Below are 27,321 nucleotides of genomic sequence, written 5' to 3' on the forward strand. Positions count from 1 at the left end.
TTTTTTTTTTTTTTTTTTTTTTTTAGTTCCATCATGCTAGAACCAGTGGGCTAATTTTATTTTTTTATTTTTCTGGAACAACGCAGACACTCCAAACATTGTTGTTTAGTGAAAAGGTGGATGAGGTTATTTCCGTGAATGCCCGCTGAACTCCTATTGGCCGCTCTCCTCTTCGCCCCGCCTCTCTCCTCCTCATTAGCATTTAAAGCTACAGACGGTGAAACGGTGTGTCCTGGGAAATCCCATTGTTGGACTGGATCAAAGTGGCTGTAATTCTATTAGGGGACCAACAAGACTGATATAAAAGCAGCATCATTTGTCTTGGGACCTTTAAGAATTAGCTCTACATGTTAATTGGCTGATTGACATTTAAATCTACCCTCTCCAGAAATGTCTCCTCAAACTGCTATCCACAAATGACGAGGACGACTGTCAGCGGAGACGACCCGATGTGTAAAAAGTGAAATTTCCGTATTATGAGCCTGTGTATGTTAAACCATGTTGATTCATATACATTGTCGTTGTGTTTAGGTCTCATTTCATGATTGATTTTCATAATAAATCTGAACCAAATAACCTGTGTATGTTTGTATCCTTTGTTACTGTGAATATACAATATAATTCTGTATCAGGTTATTATATAAAAATTTGTCATCACTAGTAAGTGTAACTAGTTTAATATCGTTCTGCAAAAGTAAAACAGGAATCCATTACAAGTTGAATATACATGGAAAACAGTGTTCACCGAAGCTAAAATAAAACATTGCACATAACTAGCTAGACCCTTAATTATTAAAAAATGTCCTAGATCATAAACTGTTATTAAATGTATTCATCTGTACAGTGGAACAACATCTTCAGAAGTAGTACAGTACATTGTACTACCCTCTTTGGCCAATGACAAGATATTAGCAGAAATCGATTATAATCCAGTAACGGGACGTCATCAGTCAGTGATGAAGTGCACAAATGAGACTGGAAAGGCTCCTTTCCTGATCGGTTCTCCATCAATATGACCCACCTGGTAAAATGCAGAAAGAGTCAGAGCAATGGAAGAAGTCACATTTCATATCATGTAGATCAGGTGCCACCAGACCTGGTCAGCCTACATCTGAGCTGAGCCTGTCAGGTGTGTTGAATGAAGGCAGAGATATACAGGACCAGGGTTAGGTTGCAAAATAGTTCATGAATGGTTTGAGGAACACGAGTTTGAGACGTTGCCTTTTTCTCTATATTCTCCAGATCTCAATCCAAACCACTAGACCAACCTTCAGAGGTCTGGTGGAGTCCATTTCTCGATGGGTCAGGGCTGTTTAGGCTGCATATTGACCAAGTGAATACTAGGCGGTTGGTTATTATCTTAAGAACTGATCTATGTGTTTACTCACCCACCAGTCCTGGTCCTCTTCTCCATCCACCACTATCACCTCCCCTTCAGTGAAGGTCAGCTCGTCCGGGTTATCTGCTTTACAGTTGTAGATGGCTTTCACTCGCTTGGGCTTTTGTTTCTGGAGAACATGAAGCAGCACCATTTGGTAATGGATGTGGTGGTACGCCTACATTACGCTGGAGACCATGCCTCTATACACCAGAAAATCATCTTGTCTGCTATTGCTCCATCATTGCTCCACTCTTCTCCTACTGATGAAATGTGGGACCAGGCTATGTACATATAGTCCAGCGTAGTGATACAAACAACCCCAGACTCTCTTTATTGCTCATCCTCTGATGGATCACTGACATCTACACGACAGTGAGTGTTTACATTGCAACCATCTGCATTAGTATTGGATAAAATAATTTACATTTACATTTACAGCATTTATCAGACGCCCTTATCCAGAGCGACTTACAATCAGTAGTTACAGGGACAGTCTCCCTGGAGCAACTTAGGGTTAAGTGTCTTGCTCAGGGACACAATGGTAGTAAGCGGGATTCGAACCCGGGTCTTCTGGTTCATAGGCGAGTGTGTTACCCACTAGGCTACTACCACCCTAATTTAGTGTCAACTGGTCACAGTTTTGAAATGACCCATGTGCACAAAACAGCTTTTATGTTATGATTTATAACCATGCTGTTCTGTGTGAACAGACCATCAACGATGGGGAGATGGTTTTGTGTTGAGGAACAATGACTACAGAGGTGTGGTGTGAATGGTTCAGATGACCAGGGCCATAACTGGCTAGGTGCTAACTGGTCTTTCCACTGCTGAACACAGAGATCCTCTCACCGCTTGAACCAGTCGAGGCTTCGGCACTGGAGGAGGGGAGACCACAGGAGAAGCAGGAGGTGGTGTGGGGTTGGGAGGATGTAGAGGGTTGAGAAGAGGTGCGGGTTTGGGAGGCGGCCCAGGCTGGGTGGGAGGTGCACGCGCATCCCTTGCTGTTCAAAAACATATTTTGGACCTCATTATTGATGTCTGGTTTGATGACAGCCCGGTTTCCTGTTAGACATCATGCTCTATGTACCTTCTCTGTCCATGGGGAGGGGTACGGGTCTGCCCAGTGACGCTCTGGGAACATTTACACTTGAGCTACAAAAAATCACAGTTGTTCGCCATAAATCTCCATAATTTTTTTTTAACTTTATTTCACTGAATGTTACAACAAAGGAAGAATGAATACACGTTATTATACGAGTTGTTTCATTACTGCATTTTAGAAACGCCATACTGGGGCGTGTCCTATACAGAGTTACCAAATACAGTTTTTTCAAAAAGTTTAGCTTAAATAGATTATTTATAATCAATGTATTCATTTAAAAATAAAGACCAGTATGGGAATAGTTTTATGTGAAGCGATATTCGTAATGGTCTGCACAACCTATAATTTAATAGATGTACCTCATGGCTGATCTGGGAACAGGTGGCCGTAAAGGTAAGCGAAGTGCTTGGCGAGGTGGTGCTGGTGGAACAGGGGGGGGCGGAGGCGGTGGGGGTGGGGGCACCACCAACACAGAAGGTTGCATTACAGGCACGACCTGGGCCATGGGTGGTGGGGATGTGACTGAAGGCACCGGAGGTAGAGGAGTAGTTTTGATCTTTATGGTGTCCATTATGTTGGCCTTCCTAACACCAGGAGGAGGAGGAGGAATTGGAGGGAGAACTGTGAAGATGGGGAACATGAAGATGTTTTTAAAGACACTGCACCCTAGTTCTGACCTGGCACACGGCTCAGCGCTACATGCTATGCGTGTCTAATCCAAATATGCAAACAGTTTATTGTAGGTAATACAGCAAAAAAAAAAGTCGTAGTTCAAAGTGAAGTGATTGTCATTGTGATGCACAGCACACTGTGCATACAGTGAAATGTGTCCTCTGTATTTAACCATCACCCTGAGTGAGCAGTGGGCAGTCATGACAGGCGCCCGGGGAGCAGTGTGTGGGGACGGCGCTTTGCTCAGTGGCGGATTGGGATTCGAATTGGCAACCTTCTGATTACGGGGCCGCTTCTACTGCCCACCACTTCATGAATATTCACAGATTCTTGGGGGTTCTGGGTGTCATTACAGTAATAAGTAGAATAAGCGTACTGCATATAATGTCTAAAACAATAATAATACTATAGTAACTAATACAATAAATAATTGTTACCATTTTGTGATTTCTGATATTCCTTTAGCCAGTTATGCAGTTTAATTGTCCACATCTGCTTTACACACACACTCCACTGGCATCCCTCAGGGTTAAGTACTCGGTCATCTGCTTTTCTCCCTCTACACGAAGTCATGTGGTGAGGTCATTTCCTCACAAAGACCTGGACAGGGTGGCGGTGGCTGCTGGTGGAGACTCGGGGAAGGGAGATGATGTGCTGCCTATATATTGTTACAGCGCAGTGATCTGCATCACACTGTGACGTTGATTGAGTGACATTGATAATTAGTTGGTTATATACGGTTTGTCAGACAAAGGAAGAGTAATGACTAGAAATTCTGTTGCATTCGCTGTCCTATTAATAAATAAATTAAGTCAGTTTTAGCGTCTTTTTTTGTGCACTGATATGCTACACTCAGGCTATGTTAGCCAGTGCATCCCATATCATTTATATTTTCCCTTGTGTGTGCCACAGTGTAGTAGGCCTTGTGTACTATGTTACCCTGATAATTAAAACCAGTTAAGGGTCAATTGATTAATTCCTATGTATTAGTAATTATTTACAAATGCCATTGTGTATATGTTGTACTTATTTAAGCTGCACTGTAAATGTTTTTTACATTATAACTCACCATACATAGAGGTGTTTCTGTCAGGTGAGCTGGGGTCAGAAGAGGACCTTTGTCTCGCCACTTCTTCCATGGGGTCTGGTTTCCACCCTCCTGTAACTGTAATTACAGACAAAAACACTCAGCCAGTCTACAGTGGGAAGCATCTCAAATTACGGAAAGGGGACAGTCCTGCTCAACAGTGTATTAAACACCTGCATGCTCCTGCAACCGACCACATGCAACTACATACGCTCACATTCTCCTGCATTCTTCTGCTCACTCCTACATGCTCCTGCAAACTCCTGCATAATCCTGCATGCAACTGCATACTCTCGCATTCTCCTGCAATCTCCTGCATAACCCTGCTTTTATACTTCCTCTACTTAATCTGCCCCAAATCTCACCTTTTCCAGCACCTGAAGGAGGTATGGCAGATCCAGGAATCCCAAGAACCCCGGGGAGGTTCTGCAGACCAGAGGGAGCCGAGAGGTGAGGTCCATCATGGTGCCGTAAGTCTCATTACACAGAATACTGGGAACAAGAGAACGCTGGCGCTCTCGAGTGGCAGCCATGTCGGCAGCAGCACGGGCGATCGAGGCAAAATTGGGAACGATGCAGCTGATGGGACGTGAGATGACAGGATCGTCACGTCGGATCTGTGGAATGGGCTGTGCACACAAACATTCTAAATGGACGTTTCCTACCTGACTCCCATTAGATTTAACATAATAATGTGTACATATGAATAAATACATGTGGATAATCCTGGTGGCGGAAATAAAACTAATTCAGTATAAAACTAATTCAGTAATTCAGTATCTATAAGGTGGTAGTAGCCTAGTGGGTAACACACTCGCCTATGAACCAGAAGACCCGGGTTCGAATCCCACTTACTACCATTGTGTCCCTGAGCAAGACACTTAACCCTAAGTTGCTCCAGGGAGACTGTCCCTGTAATACTGATTGTAAGTCGCTCTGGATAAGGGCGTCTGATAAATGCTGTAAATGTAAATGTAAATGTACTGCAAGTGATTGTTGTTTCCATTTTTTATAAACTTAATTTTCATTAAGAAACACCACTCAAACAGAGGAATAAAAGAATTAATTTTTTCAAAAATTTTCTCTGAATACAAAGTTAATGTTTTTCTGTCGTCTTTTTTCCATTCTCACCTTCTCCTCCATCTCTTCATCACTCTCATCCAGGTCGTCATTATGCAGCCGCCACTCGTACTCCACATGCACATGAACATTAAATTTCCCGGTCTGAGCCTGGGTCAGCTGCCAATCAATCACAAGCAAGAGGGTTCAGAGGTCATCAAGCCAAACACTTGAATCACCTTTGCAATCCGCCATGATTCTCAGTAATCAGGAACAGTTGAGATGCTGACTTTGAAGGCTTCCTCAACCTCCACTGCTCCAAAACAGCTTTAAATGGTTAACCTAGTTCTTGTTCCATAAAAAAACAGCAAGAATAAGACACAATTGCTCTTATATGCAAAATGCATATTGTTTAAATAATTTACATGCATTCTTATAGAATTATAGAAGTTATCAGAAGATCAGGACACACATGGGCAGCTGACTCATCTGTTGCACCGAGAGCATGCTGAAGATATGTGACATTATTGGAGGGCCATGCACGGGAAGACAGGAATTTGGAACCTCCCATTGGAAACAGTGGGGAAAGACAGGATGAGTTATGAGTGACAGATGAGTTATGATTCAAGGGGTTGTGTGAAACCTGGAAGAGGAAGGACGAAGGTCAAGGGCAGTGGAGCTAGCTTCTCAAGAAGCATGGACTAAATGGGACCTTCCCAATAGGAAAATCATATGGGCGGACCAATGGAGACTGGACCTGTTCCACATCTCCTTCCTGCTGAGGTCAGTGTATGAAACACTTCTATCCCCAACACACTTGTGCAAGTGGTTCTGAAGCAGGAGAGAGGAGGTGGGCTGGAAGCCAGAAGGAGAAGCTGGGATGTGATTTGCCACCACTGCCGACCTACTATCAGGAGGGTGTTGTGGATAAAGGTTGAAACACCACATGAAAGATGGACACCACCTGATGACATCAACCCCTCCTGGCCAAGGCTACATTCAACCAAGTTGAATGAAGATTAGAAGCATCTTAGCATGTATACTTAGTGGAATCCAATGTTCCAGTTGCTTCCATGGTATGAAATCAAGAATATTCATGAAAGGATGAATGGATGCTACCTGAGAGGATGCTACCTGTGTGATTAGTCCATTCATGGAATGTTCTCACTACTGAATGTTCCTAGACGGTACTTTGCTTAGTGGCACCTTGGTGGTTTGAGATTCAAACCGGCAACCTTCTGATTACGGGTCTGTTTCCTTACCCACTAAGCCACCACTGCCCAACAAACACCATGTCTACACAAAAGAGCTGAAGCTGTTGCAAAGGGTGTAACAACTCCATATTAAAGCCTATGAATTAACAATGGGGGGCCATTAAAGATCATGTATGTAAAGGCAGGCATCCCAGTGTACTGCACATCTATACTGTCATGGGCATTAGAGGAACATACCAGCTCCTCACACTGTGCGCGTTTCAGCCGTTTGGCCATATCCAGCGGCGTCTCTCCTGCATCGTTAACTGCAATGACAAAACCAGGAATAATGTTGGGGGTTACGCTTCCGTATAATCTCATTTGGCATCTACTGATGCCAGTCTGTTGAACGTATCTGTGCCGGTGTTGGGGCTTTGTACCAATGCTGATGGAGGCCTTGCTGCGCAGCAGCAACTTCAGACATTCACTGGTGTCGTTCAAGCAGGAGTAGTGCAGCGCAGTGTTCCCTTTGGCAGTCTGCTTATCCAGATTCCCACTGTAACACATACACATTCAGCGCTTTACACCTTTTTCAAAGGTGACTTCTATAAAACCACATTATGCCCTTTATAATTATTGTATTTTATTTGTCAGTTTTGAGTAACCTTATCATTCTAGCGGGTAAGGAGGTGGACTCGTAATCAAAAGGTTGCAGGTTTAAATCCTGAACCGCCAAGGTGCCACTGAGGTCCCCTTGATCAAGGTACTGTCCCCAGACACTGCTCACTAAGTTGATGGTTAAATGCAGACGACACTGTGCTGTGCCAGTGTTTCACAATGACAGTTGCTGTGCAACTTTGGTAGAATGCTTTAATTTTAGCTCTGATAATATATCATTGTCCCAAGATGTCTTCATCGAGATGATGATGTGCATCCATGGCACCATAAGCAAGGTATTTTACAAAAGCATGAGTGCAAACCTCTCAAATTCAAGCTCTATTTGCTGATGCTGCCTGAACACCATACCTGTTCTGAACCAGAAAGTCAACAATATGGAGGGAGTTCCTGTCCACCTTACGCACAGCCAGGTGGAGTGCTGTCTCTCCTGGCTCCTATCGACACAGAAATTCCCAACAAGCCTGCCATTAAAATACACATTTCAAATAAAACGATGCCACACCTTCCACATTCCTAAATGTCTTACATGCTCATTTGCCAAAGATATGGGCTCTATGAGGTCCACCCCCTCTGCATACACCTGAATGAGGGAAAATATATCCCGGCTCATAACCGCATCGCACAGGCTCTTCACTTTGGACGCTGGAGTGGGACACTTCCGTTGAGCGAAGCGCTTTTCTGTGTATTTAGCTGTGATGTAGTCCTTCCGTGTTTGCCTGCAGGACAAAATGAGTTGACAGCAATGACAAGGACAAGGACAACACCTTGGACTTATAATCCCCTTTCGTCACTTACATATCACTGGAGGGATTGGGTTTGTTTACATCCTCTGCCAACAAGTTCGCCTCCATGATTTCATTAAAAGTTGCATTGCCAACGTTCTTTGCAAGCTGTGGATGATACCAGAGTTTATCTGAAATACCAGAAGGGTTCCGGTAAAACTCCTACACCTCCTAAATTTCCAAGACTTACCAGAAGCTCTGAAGTTCCCAGGACATCCAGTGTCAAAGACTGTATTCTGGAGTAGTGGACCCCCATTTCCCGGTGGATTCCGGAACATTCGATGCAGATTAACACTCCCAGGTTGGTGGAGAGCCAAGTAGGATCTAAAGAGAAAAAACACAACCTGTCAGCCGGTTCCACACACAGAACCTGTCATCCCAGCACTGAATCCATTACATTGTAATAGACATGTTGGAAAGCTGCCAGTTCAGTGTCTGCTTTTGGCCAACGGATCCCAGGTTGAGGGGATCCATGTGTTGTGTTTTTGGCTCTCCACCCATCTGGGAACCGAACCGCCAAGGTGCCACTGAGCAAAGTACCGTCCTGCTCACTGTTCATGTTGCATCACTGTGCATCACATGTAACAACTAATCACTTTCACTTCACTGTCAGTCGGTCTCCACACAGAGAACCCGTGAGTTGGTTCTGTGGAGTCTATAGAGGACAGCAACAGCATGTGGGTCTGTTTCAATGAAGCAACACTGAAGCAAAAATAAAATGTGGAGAAATGGTTTCATGTCACTCACCATCTGCCCCACAGTCACAGCACTCATCATTGCCACTCATCTTCTTCACTTCTTCCACGATGGCCTTGGTCAGCTCCTGCACAATGTTGTTCTCTCCACTTTCTGCCTCATCCCCCTTGAAGGCGTTGTTCAGCGCCTCCTCTTTACTGTTTTGTAGCACTGAGATCCATCTGAAAGCATTGAACTTGCTGTTGTTATTAAATTCTGGTTTTTATTAAGCCTGTTTCATAAAATCTCCTCTGATCATTGCTGCAGTCAAACAGAACCTTCTGTTGCATTCTGGACAGCTACAGCATACAGGACCCAAACTAGCTGTTACTTACATCTGACATTCAGCTTCATCTTCAGCCTGGAAGTGATATGTTCTGTCATCTGAGGAAAAAAGAGAGAGTGCGAGAACAACCATTCTTATGAAATTGAGCATTTTGAAAAATATCTGTCCACATGACTGAATGATTTAATTGACCTTCCCTAGAGCCATTCACTGTCTAATCCTATATACTTTAAAGAGTAACACAGGCAGTTCAAGCGTAACACGGGGAGTGAAAGTGTAATACTGGCAGTGCTAGAGTAACACAGGCAGTGCAAGCATAACACAGGGAGTGAAAGTGTAACACTGGCAGTGCTAGAGTAACACAGGCAGTGCAAGGGTAACACAGGGAGTGCAAAGGGTAATACTGGCAGTGCTAGAGTAACACAGGCAGTACAAGGATAATACTGGCAGTGCTAGAGTAACACAGGCAGTGCTAGAGTAACACAGGGAGTGAAAGTGTAATACTGGCAGTGCAAGAGTAACACAGGCAGTGCAAGGGTAACACAGGGAGTGAAAGTGTAATACTGGCAGTGCTAGAGTAACACAGGCAGTGCAAGAGTAACACAGGCAGTGCAAGGGTAACACAGGGGGTGAAAGGGTAATACTGGCAGTGCTAGAGTAACACAGGCAGTGCAAGCATAACACAGGGAGTGAAAGTGTAATACTGGCAGTGCTAGAGTAACACAGGCAGTGCAAGGGTAACACAGGGGGTGAAAGGGTAATACTGGCAGTGCTAGAGTAACACAGGCAGTGCAAGGGTAACACAGGGAGTGAAAGTGTAATACTGGCAGTGCTAGAGTAACACAGGCAGTGCAAGAGTAACACAGGCAGTGCAAGGGTAACACAGGGGGTGAAAGGGTAATACTGGCAGTGCTAGAGTAACACAGGCAGTGCAAGCATAACACAGGGAGTGAAAGTGTAATACTGGCAGTGCTAGAGTAACACAGGCAGTGCAAGCATAACACAGGGAGTGAAAGTGTAATACTGGCAGTGCTAGAGTAACACAGGCAGTGCAAGGGTAACACAGGGGGTGAAAGGGTAATACTGGCAGTGCTAGAGTAACACAGGCAGTGCAAGCATAACACAGGGAGTGAAAGTGTAATACTGGCAGTGCTAGAGTAACACAGGCAGTGCAAGGGTAACACAGGGAGTGAAAGTGTAATACTGGCAGTGCTAGAGTAACACAGGCAGTGCAAGAGTAACACAGGCAGTGCAAGGGTAACACAGGGAGTGAAAGTGTAACACTGGCAGTGCTAGAGTAACACAGGCAGTGCAAGAGTAACACAGGGAGTGAAAGTGTAATACTGGCAGTGCTAGAGTAACACAGGCAGTGCAAGGGTAAATCAAAAGCATGTATATAAAAAAGAAGACAGACAGCTAAAAACTGAAATGAATAATGAAGGTGCCAAGTGACACATGCTGCATAAAAGTACAATGGAACTGTAAATATAATATTGGTCAGAAATCACATACTTATTGTCCCCTCAGAGTTTATTCTATTACTCTTCTACATTGGAAGTAGATGATACCAAAACTAGTATGTATGAAATATGAAATAATCTCCTGTCACTGCAGTAATGAAATTGGCAAGTTGACTGTGAGGTCACCTACGTGATATGAGGTCAAAACTCTTTTTCTCTTCAGGACTGTGCTTCACCTGGCAGGTAAGAAGGTTGAGTTTTGCTGGTGCTTGATTAGCCTGCATCAGAAAAAAGGGATTTAATGTCGTAGTAACAATAAAATATCTCAGAGTAGGTTTACAACTCCATCCTTCTTACTTTTACTTGAGAACATGTGTGTTCTACTCTACCGTTTACAGTGTAGCAAGTATTTGCCACCAATTGTGCAAGTTGAGAGATGAGAGAGGTCTGTGATTTTCATCATAGGTACACTCAGTGGTGGCCCCTTAAATACTGCTTATCAGGCTGCAAAACCCGTATTATAGTTCAGCACCTACAACCAAGCTAGGATTCTGTCCCTCACTGACCCTTTTTCCTTCACACCTGTTTGAACTGGTTATCTGTATAAAAGACACCTGTCCACACCTTCAAACAGTCAGACTGCAGCGCTCGAAAGGTCCTACTGGGCAGTGGTGGCCTAGCGGTTAAGGAAGCGGCCCCGTAATCAGAAGGTTGCCGGTTCGAATCCCGATCCGCCAAGGTACCACTGAGGTGCCACTGAGCAAAGCACCGTCCCCACACACTGCTCCCGGGCGCCGGTCATGGCTGCCCACTGCTCACTCAGGGTGATGGGTTAAATGCAGAGGACAAATTTCACTGTGTGCACCGTGTGCTGTGCTGCTGTGTATCACATGTGACAATCACTTCACTTTGTTGTTTTGTTGTTGTTTACTGCTTAATCTTGCAGCACTCGAAAGGACCAGCACATGTCCAGGTCTGTCTTAAATTTTTCATGTGATCAGATGAGACCAGTTTTCCTCAGCCTCCGCAGGAAATGCTGCTGGGCTTTCTTGGTGTTGAGCTGGTGTTTAGAGTCCAGGAGAGGTTCTCCTCTAGATGAAAAAAGAGGAACTTTGTGTTCTTGATGATCTCCACACAAGAACCATCGATGTTCAGTGGAGAGGTGGTCCCTCCTTTGTCTTCATGAAGTCAACCATCATCTCCTTCATTTTGTCCACATTCAGAAACAGATTGAGAGCTTAATTCAGTCCGTCAGTCGTTGCGCCTTCTCTCTGTACGCTGACTCATCGTTCTTGTTGGTGAGACCCCACCACGTTCGTGTCATCGCTGAACTTGATGATGTGGTTGGAGCTGTGCGTCGCTGCACAGTCGTGGGTCAGCAGGGTGAACAGCATTGGACTGAGCACACAACCCCGAGGAGCTCCAGTGATCAGTGTGGTGGTGCTGAAGATGCTGTTCCAGATCCAGACAGACTGAGGCCTCCAGTTGTGATGGAGGGGTTCAGGCCCAGCAGGCACAGCTTCTCGATGAACAGCATGAGATCTATGAGATCCAGCACATTAAAAGTGAAGTGATTGTCACATGTGATACACAGCAGCACAGCACACTGTGCACACAGTGAAATGTGTCCTCTGCATTTAACCATCACCCTGAGTGAGCAGTGGGGCACCATGACAGGCACCCGGGGAGCAGTGTGTGGGGACGGGACCTCAGTGGCACCTTGGCGGATCGGGATTCGAACCAGCAACCTTCTGATTACGGGGCCGCTTCCTTAACCGCTAGGCCACCACTGCCCCCAAACATTATCCCCTCTCGTTACAAAGTCCACATGTTGATGGAATTTAGGGAGACTTTGGGGATTTGCATGGTCAAAAAACTCTGGCGACAATGAAGGGTCCGTCAGGGTGTAAATAAAAGGTCTTCATCTCACAGTGACAAACTCCACCAGCGATGAACAGTAGCTGGAGACTAGCACAGAGTAAACACAAGCCGCAGCCATGGGTGTTACCGCACAGCGCCGAATTCCCATCTGCATGAAACGCTTTAAGCCCATCCTGCTGATGGGGGCGTCCGGAATTCTGGCCTCTAGATTCAGAGGTGGGTAGTCCTGTAGGTTGATGTAGTCCAGGGAACTCATAATAGGATGGACGGGAGAGCTGGCCGGCTAGGATTAGCCCTTAGCCCAGCGGGTAAGGAAGCTACCTGTAATCGGAAGGTCGCTGGTTTCAAATTCAGAACCACCAAGGTGCCACTAAGGTCCCCTTGATGAAGGTACTGTCCCCACACACTGCTCCCCGGGCACCTGTCGTGGTGCCCACTGCTCACTAAGAGTGATGGTTAAATGCAGAAGACACATTTGTCACACCATGTCACTTCACTGCCACTGAGTGCAAGAATGCATGTTCCTAACTAACAACATAGAAGCTGCCAAGTCATGTGGCTTGTGACTTCACAAGGGGTCTCTGTGACTTCACCCTGTGCTACTGCTGTTTTCTGTGATAGATCCCTTGAATTTAGATTTCCTGGATTAGCCCTTGGCAACAGACTCTGCACGTCCAGACGTTCCTCCTGACGTTCCTCCTGATTCACAGCCCGTCTTCCTGGTAATGACCTGCTTGTTTTAACTAGACCCCTGACTTTCCTGACCTGTGTACATCTCCCTATGTGTACATCTCCTCCTACATTCCCTTCAATACACGTCTGTTTAAATCCGAAGGCCACTTTCTGTTTATCCTGACATTATTCTTGCTGCAACTGTTGTCAATACAGAGACTATGAAGCTGTATAATATTCATGCCTTTTTGTTGTAGTGAAAGTGAAGTGATTGTCCTTTGGTGAGCAGTGGGGAGCAGTGTGTCGGGACTCGAACCAGCAACCTTCCGAATTATATTATTTGGTAGTATTTGGAAATGGACTGAACATTGGATGAGTATGTCAGAACTGCATAAAAGACCATCCTTAACCCCCCAAACAGACTGAAACAGAACTTCAGAATTTGCTCACCGTTCCGTGAGATATGGTCAGATACCCATTCCGCACACAGCATTTCCTTTTTTGGCCACACTTTCCGGATACTACAGATAAAAAAGTAAAAAACAACTCAACAATCAATCACAGAAGACATATTTATATCATTACTTCTACCAGGCAGATGAGGATTGTGTTTTACCCTTCACTTCTCTTGTAGAGCATTCCTGAACGTTCTGTGCCGAATGCCTTATTGCCCTGGAGTTGATGGAGACTGTATCCTGCATTCTGTTTCACTTGGCTATCCTGATAATAATAAATCATTTACAATGGTTAGATAGCCCACACTTCATATTTTGCCAGTCTTGTCCTTGTCTTTGTCCTGTCTGACCGAAATGAAATATGACCTCTTTTTGCTCCATCTGTAAGGAAGACTTCAGAACATCACGCAACTGGACCAGCTGCTTCCTCTCCCCCATCCTGGATCTGCTTCATCTGTCAGTGACATTAAGAGACACGTTCACATTTTTAATCAATTCTTGGTGTGGTAGAAGCTCGCAACAAATGCCAACGTGTACAGAAGTGAGTAAGACAAGTAGCACATATTTAGCTTTCTAGACTAAATTATTTTACAGACCACAATCTATACACCAGGACTACACGTCCCTAATCCTGCAGGGCACTTGTACTTTTTGCATTTTCCTTCATTTAAGACACATGATTCAACCTCTCTGACTGTTACTAGGCTCCAGGGCTGTTGACCTCCAGGGTCACAAATTAGACATATTTATCATTTATATATTATTGATGGAACATTGACGGATATTTATCAATAATCACCATATTCATTACTCTGTACAAAGAATTACCACAACAATCATGAATATATATATACAGTCCAGTATATAGAAACATTTCCAGTGAAATAAGAAACAAATAAAGAAATAGGACACAGAGTAGGCACCTTTACCTGGAGTATTTACATTGAGGTCGCATATGTACCCAGAGTAGGTATATACAATGCTCATAAAATATTGTAACTCCAAGTCAATCACACTTCTGTCAAATCAAACTGTCCAACACTGATTGACAATCAATTTCACATGCTGATGGGGCAAATGGAATTTCAGACAATTAGTAAGACATCCCAAATAAAGGCGTGGTCCTGCAGGTGGGGACCACAGACCACTTCTCACTTCCTATGCTTTCTGGCTGATGTTTTAGTCACTTTGGAATGCTGTTCAACAGGAGCTTCCAGTAGGCCACAAATGCTCATGTGTCTGGTCAAAACGGTCAGAAACAGACTCCAAGACGGCCCGACGTCCACTGGTGGAGGTCGTGCTTACAGCCCAACACCATGCAGCATATGTGACAGACGTGACTATCTGGAGAGGCCGTGGAGAACGTTCTGCTCCCTGCAACATCCTCCAGCATGACCAGTTTGGCAGTGGGTCAGTAATGGTGTGGGGTGGTATTGTGAGACCATATGCTGGTACATTTGACCCTGGGTTCCTCTTAATGAAAGACAATGCTAGACCTCATGTGGCTGGAGTGTATCAGCAGGTCCTGCAGGACCAAGACGTTGATGCTATGGACTGGCCTGCTCGTTCCCCAGACCTGAATCCAAATGAGCACATCTGGGACATCTGCGAGCACGTCTCGTACCATGCTGTGTGTAGAACTGACCACCTATGCCTTGCCCACGGTTATGAGAACTTTCCAGCTCTCCTGCAGGCGAGCAGTCTGGGACACACACGCATGCTCCTGTATGGTTTACCCAAAAGCACACAGAAGACAAATAAAGCACAAACCAGGCAGAGGGAGACTGGGGGAGATCCACTCTGCCCCATCCATGACCTGGCCTGGTGATATGGATCCTGAATCATGATAATGGCAATCAGCCTCAGCTGGGCGATATGAGGGCCTGCTCCTCAGGTGTGGCATCACATTATTCCCCCTCCACGGTCACAACAAGCTGGTGATGGTGGGTGAGGAGATGCCTGGTGGTCACTCAGCAGTGGTGTCCTTCATGTTGAGAGCAGTCTTCTGTCATGATGGACTTTGAGGGTGGACACAATGGGAACGGGTTACAAACAGATCAGGCTGAAAACTGTCCCATCTGGTTCTGCTGATCCTGTGTGGAAAATCAGGGCTTGTTCCTCAGGTGCGGCCGTCTGTGTTCAGTTTTTGTGGTGAAGTTAGTTATATATTGCATGATGTTTGGTAATTAGTCTAAGCAATTGTTTTTATGTTACAAATGCCATTGATTGCGATTGATGTCATTTGTTTGTCATTGATGTCATGCCTAGAATTTGTATTACTTATCCAGACAGTTTCTGTTACGTGTCAGACCTTAAAAATATATACACATGTACTTTGTTGGTCCACTGGGGGACCAGGATACATGTTGGACTCCACATGTCATCTGCATACAAGGAAAGAGTTCAGCAGCTGATACCAGAACCTGGGCTGTCACTTTCAAAATATCCTTCCTGCACTTTCAACTCGACTTCTTTCCACACAACTACGGAGGAGCCCATGGAGCCCAGTCGCCCGGGGCCCCTGAGTTCACGGGAAAAGTGGAAAGTGAATTAAATAAGTATTTCATCCCATGTCAACCAGCAAGATTTCTGGCTCCCAGTTGTATTTAACCGTGGCAGCCCGTCTCATCTTCAACCAGCCGAACCACACCCACGTCCCGCCTCTTCTCACCCCTCTCCACCGGCTCCTGGTAGCTGCTCGCATCCAGTTTAAATCCTTGATGCTGCCTACAGGGCTGTAAATGGAAGTTCTCCCTCTTACACCAACACACTACTAGCCAGATACACTCCTGCACGCCCTCTCACATCTACACACGAAACCAGACTGAAAGTCCCCTCTTCACGGGGTCTCCGATCCCAATCCACTCCGTTCTCCTGTGTTGTCCCTGGCTGGTGGGACAACTTGCCCTCCTCCATACGACTAGCCGAGACTACCATCACCTTTAAGAAGTAGTTGAAAACCCACTTGTTCAAAAAGTATTTCACACAAATCTAACACTTACACACGCACTCACCAAAAAAATGTAAAAAAAAAGTTTTCTTCGTCCAGCACTTAACAATCTCCGAGCATGCTCTTTTTCTGACAAGTTGGGCCTTATCAGGGCACTTAGTTTTGTAAACTCGAAGTCTATAGAAATCGAACGAGAATGGTGTCCTCCTCTTGTGGTGTCTTCCTCGTTCCACATAAAGTACAGGCCAGTGGTGGCCTAGCGGGTAAAGGAAGCGGACCCGTAATCGAATCCCTGAACCACAGTAAGGGTGATGGGTTTTATTTCGTTGTGTGCACCGTGTGCTGTGCTGCAGTGTATCACAATCACTTCACTGTAAAAATGGAAAATTATTGTAAATAATCTATGAGCAAATAAACATGATCATGTTTCCCCTACGGCATGGATGTCTGTCATATTTCAAACATTGTTTAATAATTAAGGTCTAACTGAACCATTACTGGCTGCTTGCTTGTAAAGACTACAGTTTGTAGTAGAATTAATATGCAAATGAACAAAACTTTTTAGCGAAATTTGTTAATTTGTCACAATGAGAAAAACTACTCACAGCTGTCAGATCTATGGACAGTTTTTCCATGGCTGGTTTGAGACCATCTACCACCTTCAGCCCATCCTGAAAGAAGCTATTGATGGAAACAAAAGATAAGAAAAAAATTTCGAAATGAAGCGTAAACAATTATGAACTTACTACATAACTTACTTGCACTGAGCATGGAAATATTTAATTAGATTCTGAAGGAGATCCACACCTTTCTTCACCTTGATTTCATTCACTTTTAGAAGATACTGAAAAAAACAGAGGTGTTGACAGAACACTTCCATCAAGAGGATAGGAGACATGAGGAATTCTAGGTTTTCATCAAACTGTGTGAACTCTAGGGACACTGGCAGAAAAGGAACTTGCCCACCAGGGCAATTCAACCTGCTGCTGGTCTACGATGCCACGCTGAGCACGAGCAGCAGTGGTTGTGGTGAAGACTAGTATTCAGAGGGAAAAGCATATTTGGATTTATATAGATTGATTATGCAGGAGGAAACATTAAGGTAGTAACAGGGGAAAGCATAGCTAGATCTGGAAATGAAGAGGAGGAGGACAGTGAGGCCTGAGACAAGGATCATGTGGTGGAGGTTGATGAAGGAAGACAGGAAGGGAGGAGAAAAGACAGGCTCTTGCCAGATAGTGGTGTGGAAATCCGCTAGAAAGGTGCTTGGTATGACGTCTGGACAGAGGAAAGAGAAAGAAACCTGGAGGTACAGTAGGTATTCAGAGAAAGAGGTTGGTGAAGAAGAAATGGGATAATCAGAGAGATGAAGAAAGTAGACAGGAGCGTTATTGGGGATAAAATAGATCAGCCACACCATGAAGTCATGGGATCGAGTGGTGAAAGCAAGGTTGAAAAGAGCAGAAGAGCAAAGTCCTTACTTCGCACATCTGTAACTGGAAAGCACGCCTCTCTTTCTCCATCTCCTCTGCGATTTCCCCTCCACTGACCTCGGTGCGTATCATTGCCATGTTGCTTGCATGCTCTTTCTTCTCCTTCTCAATTTTGGTGCTGTGAGACATTCAAGCAGAGATCTATTTCCTAATGCACTTTAAGATAAACCTATTTGCACCATCAATTAGGTACTTACAGTTTTGTTTCATAGTCTTTTCCAAGATTTGTCAAAGGCTTTTCAGTCATATAAAATCATGAATTAAATCATAATTATTAACTAATAGTACTCATTTATTCACTATTCATTTTTTTGTGGTCCCATATGGTCGGTCTAGCGGTTAGGATTCCTGGTTTTCAACCAGGCGGCCCGGGTTCGACTCCCGGTATGGGAAGAATGTTTGGGGCTGTGGTGGCCTAGCGGTTAAGGAAGCGGCCCCGTATCAGAAGGTTGCCGGTTCGAATCCTGATCTGCCAAGGTGCCACTGAGGTGCCACTGAACAAAGCACCGTCCCCACACACTGCTCCCCCGGGCGCCTGTCATGGCTGCCCACTGCTCACTCAGGGTGATGGTTAAATGCAGAGGACACATTTCACTGTGTGCACCGTGTGCTGTGCTGCTGTGTATCACATGTGACTTTATTATTATTATTTAGTCGGGGGGGACTGAAGGACCCAGAAGAAACCCTGCACCAACACAGGGAGAGCATGCAGCTCCCACACACATAAAGATGGTGTCATCTGCCTGCAGCTTAATAGAAGATGCTAGATAATTTACACAAGCTTCACACAAAGTTAGAATAAGCACAAATCATTTTTGTGCACCCATTTTATGAACTGTAGGTTAGCTTTAATGCAGACAGGGTGTGGCACATACCCCTTTAACACCTTTGAGGTCTCCCTTGAGCAGACTATCCAGTGGGAATGTGATGATGTTGCTCATATTTTGCAGCTGTAAACACAAAAAGAAACATTTCTGTATTAATTGTTGACCTCAAGTGTGACATGGATTTGAAAATGAAATAAAGTTAACAGAACTGCAGAAGATGTAACAGAAAAGATATTTCAAAGAGGTCACCATGGACTTCATTCAGCCAGAAAGCAGCCGGAACTGATTCCTCCTATGCAAAACTGTCCCCTTAACCCCAACGAAGCCAATTGTTCAATGCTGAGCGTCTGGCTTTCTCACCAAAGTGTTCAATCTTTGTCTCATCAGATCAGAGAATTTTGAACTTCTTCCATTTACGTATGATGATGGAGGCCACTGTGTTCATTGGGACCTTCACATTTTCTGTAACCTTCCCCAGATTTGTGCCTTGAGACAATCCTGTCTTGGAGATCTAGACAATTCCTTTGACCTTCTTGCTTGGTTTATGCTCTGACATGGATTGTCAAATGAGGGACAGTATATAGATAGACGGTGTGTGCCTTTCCAAATCATGTAAAATCAACATTAAAGCATTAAAGATGCTTTAAAGATGCTTCGACATTAAAGCTGCAGAAACATCTTGAGGATGATCAGGGCAAACAGAAGGTACCAGATTTAGAGTTTCATGGCAAAGGCTGTGAATACTTATGTACGTATGCTTTCTCGTTTTATTTTTTTTTCTTAATAATTTTGCCAAAACTTCAATTAAACTTGCAAGTTGTCATTATGGTGGGAAATAATAACAAACCAAAATGTCTATGTCTAACATAAAATGTGAAAAAAAGTGATGCATTGTGATATTTTCTGGATGCACTGTTTAGTTTAGCTGCAAGTATTTGTTATTTGAAACTAGGAAAGTGAATTTGTCCTCACCAGGTTTTTGAAGAGGCCAGTCAGCTCCTTAGTGAAAAGAACAAACTTGAGGAAGGCAGGGACCACATCTGGGTCATCTCTGTACACACCATTCTCGCCAAGCTTCTCCAGGGCCTGGATGTACTGATCCTCATTTTCGACGTGGGCTAGAAACATACAGAACAACAAGCCTTATTTATTTCATGAAGGTCTTATGTAGAGAGAAACAATCACAAAGGTAACACGAGAAAGTGAACTCCGTGCTCCGCTGATATTGAGTCACAGGTAAAGAAGAAAAACTGGACTAGTTTGTGTTAGTACTACTAATCAATTTTCATGAACGAATGTACTCACAAAAAGCCAAAATATTGTTAAAGTAAATTTATGACAAACCTGAAAAGTGAGGCAGCAATAATTTATAAAGATATAAATAAGTAAATAAATAAAAGGATTATAAAAGTAGTGCTGGGCGATTATACAATCTATAATAATTCGATTATAAAATGATAAAATGAATCTCGCTGTTTTTGGTGTTTTTCACCACCACAGACTGACTTATTGGTGGCAGAGGCCAGCCAAATGTACTTTGCATGTGCTACAAGTGACTAAGACGGAAGGTAAATGGTTAAATATTGCATGTTGAGATGTCACTTACAGCATTTTACATTTACAGCATTTATCAGACCAGACAGTCCCCCCCTGGAGACACTCACGGTTAAGTGTCTTGCTCAGGGACACAATGGTAGTAAATGGGATTTGAACCTGGCTACCCACCAACCACCCTGTGTGTCACATGTGGGTTTACTGTAGGTGGGCCATTAGAAACAAGAGAATCTTGGTATTCAGTAAGCAGGAACTGGGTGTGTTACAATGTTAGCTCCACCTACACTGTTACAACAGTCATACATGGTCCCTACAAGCGTCATGCATGGTCTGTTTTAGTCCAAAATGTGGTCCAAAACGCCTGTTCTGACCCGCTCATTTCTCCTCCCACGAGCCTGTCACGAGCCACGTGACAACAGTATGCAGAGCTGGAGAGGACAGCAGAGCTGGAGAGGACAGCTGAGCATTTCACACCTGTCTCCAAATTATTTGGCAGTGCACTGAACTGTTTGAAAGTGGATTTTTGCACAACTTGTTTGCATGTTTACGGTCCAGTTAAAGCTGCGACAATCATTTTTATCACCATCACTGATGTCCACAGCCAAGTGAGGAACAAAGTCCTCAGATATTTTGTAGAAAAGAGCCTTGCTGTGGTGGAAGGCTAACAATGAAAGACATTCCATGTTGGCCAGGCCAACAGCCAGGGTTCTTCCAATCCTAAAGAAACCCACTGCTGATCCTACAGACATTAACAATTACAGACCAGTTTCCCTCCTCTCATTTCTATCCAAAATCCTTGAGCGCAGTGTCTACAACCAGCTATCACTCCATCTATCAAAAAACAACCTCCTGGATCCTAACCAGTCTGGCTTCAGAACAGCTCATTCCACCGAGACGGCCCTTCTGGCCGTCTCTTCTCCTTTTCCCTTACACGAGATCACTTGGTGAGGTCATTTCCTCACATGGATTATCCTACAACTGCTATGCCGATGACACACAACTCCTCTTCTCCTTTCCTCCCTCTGACCTACATGCTGCTTCCAAAATCTCTGCATGTCTAACCGACATCTCGTCTTGGATGGCAGCCCATCACCTCCAACTCAATCCCACCAAAACTGAACTAATATTCATTCCAGCAGATTCTTCACCACATCAGGATCTTGCTATTTACCTAGACAACTCGCAGCTCTCTCCTTCTGCAACAGCCCACAACCTTGGCGTAACAATAGACAACCAACTCTCCTTCTCAACTCACATCAGCAACCTTTCCCGCTCATGTAGATTCCTTTTCTACAATATCAGACGAATCCGCCCTTACCTGTCAACCCAGGCCACCCAACTACTGGTTCAGTCCTTAGTAATCTCACGACTGGATTACTGTAACTCCTTCTAGCTGGTCTACCACTATGTACCATCCGACCTCTACAACTCATACAAAATGCAGCAGCACGACTGATCTTCAACCTTCCCAAGTTCTCCCACACCACCCCACTGCTACGTTCCTCCACTGGCTCCCAGTAGCTGCACGCATCAGGTTCCAAATACTGATGCTGGCCTACAAAGTCAAACATGGAGTAGCACCATCCTACCTCACCGCCCTTATTACACCTCGCACTGCACCTCGTATACTCCGAGCCTCCAGTACTGCTCGCCTGGTCCCTCCATCTCTGAAGGTAAAAGGAAGACATTCATCTAGACTCTTCTCCGTCTTGGCCCCTCGGTGGTGGAATGAACTTCCAGCTCAGTCACAGAGCACCTTCACACGGCAGCTCAAGACCTTCCTCTTTAGAGAAGATTTAGATGAATGTGCAACTTTCTTATTGTCTTACTTATGTATAGAATCTACAACATAGTGAATAAAAAGATTGTATTCATAGTTGGAGGTCCTAATGAACCAGAATTGACCACTTCATCGATGGTAACTTGAAAGCACGTTGTAAGTCGCTCTGGATAAGGGCGTCTGCCAAATGCCGTAAATGTAAATGTAAATGTAAATGTAAATGTAAATGTAAATGTAAATGTAAATGCCTAGCGGGTAAGGAAACGGACCCGTAATCAAAAGGTTGTCGGTTTTAAATCTGCTAAGGTGCACCACTGAGGTGCCACTGATCAAGGTCCCGTCCCCACACACTGTTCACCAGGTGCCTGTCATGGCTGCCCACTGCTGGTGATGGATAAATACAGAGGACACGTTTCACTGTGTCACCGTGTGCTGTAGTGTTTCACAATGACAATCACTTCATACCTCTGCATCCCTGCCACATCAACACCATCTGAGCAGCTGTTTTCTGCAGCAGGCAACATGGCCTCAAAGAGCAAAGTGTGTGTGTGTGTGTGTGTGTGTGTGTGTGTGTGTGTCTGCAAGTGTGTGTGTGGAGTGTAGACAACAAGTTCTGACATTCAAACAAATCCTGTTCAATTTTCTGATTTGTGTTGTTTTTTTTTTTTTTATAAATGATTTTTTGTTCAGGTGACACTTTATCTATTAAGTTGTTAGTGTTAGGTAGATGTAAAGCACACATTTTATATTATTATTAAAACAGCTCAAGGAGCAACATGTTTATGCACTTTCTAAAGATTTTAGTTCTGTTTTTGAATAAAGGGTTGGAAATGGGTTTTAATTTTTTTTTCTCAGATTCTACGATTAATAATAAAATCTACAGATTTATGGTTTATTAAAATAATCATTTGTTGCAGCCCTAGTGGTCCCCACCTGCAGGACCGCGTCTTTATTTGGGACGTCTTGCTAATTGGCTGTAATTTCCACCTGTTGTCTATTCCATTTGCCCATCAGCACGTGAAATTGATTGTCAGTCAGTGTTGCTTCCGAAGTGGACAGTTTGATTTGACAGACGTGTGACTGACTTGGAGTTACATCGCGTTGTTCAAGTGTTCCCTTTATTTTTTGGAGCTGTGAACATTTCACTATTCCATACAGCCACCATGAAGCCAGATATTCTGAACTTTCTCTTGACACATAGTGGCCAACATGATCTATAACTCCCCTGGCCCAGGACGGCATACCACTCTGTGACCTTTTTTTACTTCACCCTGACTGGAACTGACTGGAAGCTTCCATTCTTGCTCACCACTAGTCTACACTGTAACAGGGATGTCCTTCACCTCGGTGCCGGGTTTATCCTCATATTTCTCTTTGTGATGAACTTGGATATCTAAACCCAGAGAGAATTCCCGCAAAAGATGTTTCTTACAGTCCCGATTAACAAATTAATGTCCACACGCAAACCACCAAAACACTCGTTTCTTCTAAGAAAAGAGACTTTTCTACATGAAGCACCGACTGAGCTGAGCACATGACACAAAATATGGCCACCTTTGCAAAACCAATATGACCATGTTGGAGTATCAAAATCTTGAACTTTTACTCGTTCTTTTCCTTCAGCAGTTGGATCAAAGCTACTTCTTTTTGTCCTTGGACGAAGGGACCGATTTCCTCTGTCCCCATAACTGGCAGTCACTTGCATCGACAAAGTACAGGATCTGTGACAATCTTGACTTGTTGCTTGAAATAAAATTTCACACACCATCGTTCACCATTTATCTTTCATTCACCAGCTCATTTGGCTGCCCGTTGGTGTACTGCAGGGTGTCATCAGAATAGTCCATCTTTTCCTCTATTACTGAAGGCATCAAAACTATGAATGAACACATGTGGAGTTCTGTACTTAACAAAAAGTGGAGACCTGACCTCCACAGTCACCGGACCTGAACCCAATCCAGATGGTTTGGGGTGAGCTGGACCCCAACAAGTGCTAAACACCTCTGGGAACTCCTTCAAGACTGTTGGAGAAGCATTTCAGGTGACGACCTCTTGAAGCTCATCGAGAGAATTCAAAGAGGGTGGCTATTTTGAAGAAACTAGAATATAAAACATGTTTTCACTTATTTTTGTTAAGTACAGAACTCCACATGTGTTCATTCATAGTTTTGATGCCTTCAGTGAGAATCTACCAACGTAAATGGTCATGAAGATAAAGAAAACACGCTGAATAGGAAGGTGTCCAGACTTTTAGCCTGTACTGTAGTTCTCACCCAGGGTAATCAGTGGATCCCCCTTTCTGAGCCTTGTTTCCTCAAGGTTTTGGTTTCCTTGTCACTGTCACCTCACTAGGGGCATGGACCACTGTTCTAAAGTGACACTGTGTCAATGTACATGGTATAGGTGCCGTATAAATAAAAAATGTATAGTTTGAAAGGGCATAAATGGCATGTCAGGTGGTTGTGTGAAGAGCAAGCAGTGACTTTACCGTCCTCTTCTGGGGTTGAGTGGGGGTCTTCAAGCTTGCCGAATTGGGGCGAAATGGGTCGATACCAGAAAAAGGAGACAATTCAATGGGGCAGGCTGAAGAGGGACAAGGACAGGCAATCCAAAACATGGCAAAATCCAAAAGACAAGGTTGAGTGAACAGAAAAAAACCAGTCGGCAGCAAGGATGCAACTTAGCAGCAAGCAAGCAACAAACAAGATGGCTGACCCCTCCCACAACCATGGAAACGGTCAGGCTGCCCCCACCGTGGTGTGTATATATTGTTACTGTGTATATTATTATTCATATCAGCCCTAATGCTGTTATCATTGCTATTGTAATTATTATTATTATTATTATTATTATTAATAATAGTAGTATTTCCTACCATTAGAACCCACTACATGGACTTGTAGGAAGAGGAAGCACGTGTACGCACCTGCATATCACCTATAGGTAAGTCTATGTTAAACACATTAGGGGGTTCAGTGTGTGGAAGGTGGGGTTGTGGGCCTAGTAGTGTTTGTTTCTTTATTGTAGTACAGTTAAAGGTTGTAATATCCCAGGTGGAACACAGGGTGGCGCATGCTGGCATTCAGGTATAAAGGTACCAAACTCTATATTGTTGGCAGGGTTCTGACCGCTTGCACGAGAGCTTACACCAACACTCAGGCCACGCCTAAAGGAGGACTGGAATAAATGGACATTTTTGTATTAGACATCAAGATTCGTTTAATTGTGTAGCATATAATGGAACCGAAGGAGTATAGCATTGTTACATCAAGCACGTCAGCCAGGCCACGCCTTGTATCAGGCACCTCAGTAGTTTGGTAAGAGAGATTTAATAAGAATAAAATATTTTGTTCGTTTTAGCTTAAAATCATGACATGTTGTGCATACCACAGAATCCTGATTTGGATGTGATGGAGCAGCAGGAACCTGAGAGGAGCAATGGAAGGCCTGCTGAGGCAGATGTACAGCATGAACGGAATGTGAGGAGTCGCCTCTCTCTCTCTCTCTCTCTCTCTCGCACCATGTACCACACTAACACACAGAGGCTATATTGGAGCTATACTGGAGACAACGGGTTTTTACACCACATATACATTTTCATAATTGCATACACTAGATACAAATTTTATATCTGAAATCATAACCATGCCAAAACGCTGTAATGTGATTGGTTCTGCATAAAATATGCAATTGGGTGGTAGTAGCCTAGTGGGTAACACACTCGCCTATGAACCAGAAGACCCAGGTTCAAACCCCACTTACTACCATTGTGTCCCTGAGCAAGACACTTAACCCTGAGTGTCTCCAGGGGGGGACTGTCCCTGTAAGTACTTACTGTAAGTCGCTCTGGATAAGGGCGTCTGGTAAATGCTGGAAATGTAAATATGTAAGGTGGGTTGACAAGTAACACATTTCCAGATCTATGGAGTTTAAATAAAAAGATGTAATGCTAAGATCATATAATTCCCCTGTAAGACCTCCCCTAACCTGAAAAGGGGCTTTTCTGCTCTAGAAGGAGTTCAGAAACTGATTCCTGGTTTAGCTAAACTGAAGCCCACCCTCTCATTCCTTCCCTTTCTTTCAGGTCACAATAACATTCAGAATCAGAAGTCCTGACAGACTCTACAACAGCTGACCACACATACATAGACAAACAACACACACCAACACACACACACATCATGGTTGCGATTCCCTGGAAAATGAAACCAACATTTCTGTAATATTTGCACTTTTACTTTCAAAAAAAGTGAAGTGATTGTCACATGTGATACACAGCAGCACAGCACACGGTGCACACAGTGAAATTATTATAATTGTTCAGTTTATATATTTTAGATTGAATAGTGCATCAGACTTTAAATATTAAAATATTCATACAATGCACAACATTTTAACTCTTAGTACTGACCATCATATGTTAAACTTAACAGCACTCGTGTAGACCATTTATGATCTGTGATGATCTTTCCTGCCCTTTTCATACATCTTTATGTAACAGTGTATGCCAGTTGCGTGGCTACTTCCGAAATCACCAGTCAGGATGAATTCATTCCGAATGAAATCACAGCTAGCATAACACTGAGAGTAATAGTAACATTAGTAGTGCTAATTATACAGCTATAAGTGATTATTACTAAAGAACAAAGCGAATAACAGCTAATAACATGCAATTCAGATATATACAATATTTATGAACCTTGCATAACCATGTAATCAGGAATGAAAGTGATCGGGAAAAACTGTTGCAGGACCTTCTTGATGCTTTCATCATTCCTTGTGCCAAATAAATGCACTTACCCAGACCTGAGGTGTTAATGGATTTCACCGATTTCTTGATCTTGTAAAGTACACCACGGTCAACGTCCAAAGCCTATTGGGCAGAAAGGAAAAAGTGGCATCTGACAACGGCTCACTGACGTTCCTTACACTAGGACCCACTCCCACATATTCTAAAAAGCTTTTTATGTTTTGTATGTGCATAGAAATACATCTTGCACTCCCTAGCCTTATTTACCATGACATGTCTCAGTCCCCACTGTGATTACTGCTACAGAACAAAGCTGTCTGTTAATGGGATTCCATTGTTGAAATCATTGCCTTTGGTGGTGAAAATACAGAACAAGCTACAGATAAACAGCATGAATACTTGGTGAAGGTGCGGGGTGTTGAGGACAGCAAGGGTACAGGTGATGGCAGACAGGCTGAGGGCGTGGCTACTGGTGACAACAGACAGGGAAGACGATCTGAGGGCGTGGTTACTGGTGACAACAG

General features: G+C 44.0%; 1 non-coding gene and 1 pseudogene across 1 annotated transcript; one reads left to right on the top strand and one right to left on the bottom strand.

The window, feature by feature from the left end:
- LOC114763726 (arf-GAP with SH3 domain, ANK repeat and PH domain-containing protein 2-like) lies at positions 1-27,067 on the bottom strand (annotated as a pseudogene).
- trnae-uuc (transfer RNA glutamic acid (anticodon UUC)) lies at positions 18,204-18,279 on the top strand. The gene has a single exon. It is a non-coding gene; the product is annotated as a tRNA-Glu (tRNA).
- Positions 27,068-27,321: the final 254 nt, after the last annotated feature.

Source organism: Denticeps clupeoides, chromosome 14 (genome assembly GCF_900700375.1).
Source record: "Denticeps clupeoides chromosome 14, fDenClu1.1, whole genome shotgun sequence".
NCBI lineage: Eukaryota > Metazoa > Chordata > Actinopteri > Clupeiformes > Denticipitidae > Denticeps > Denticeps clupeoides.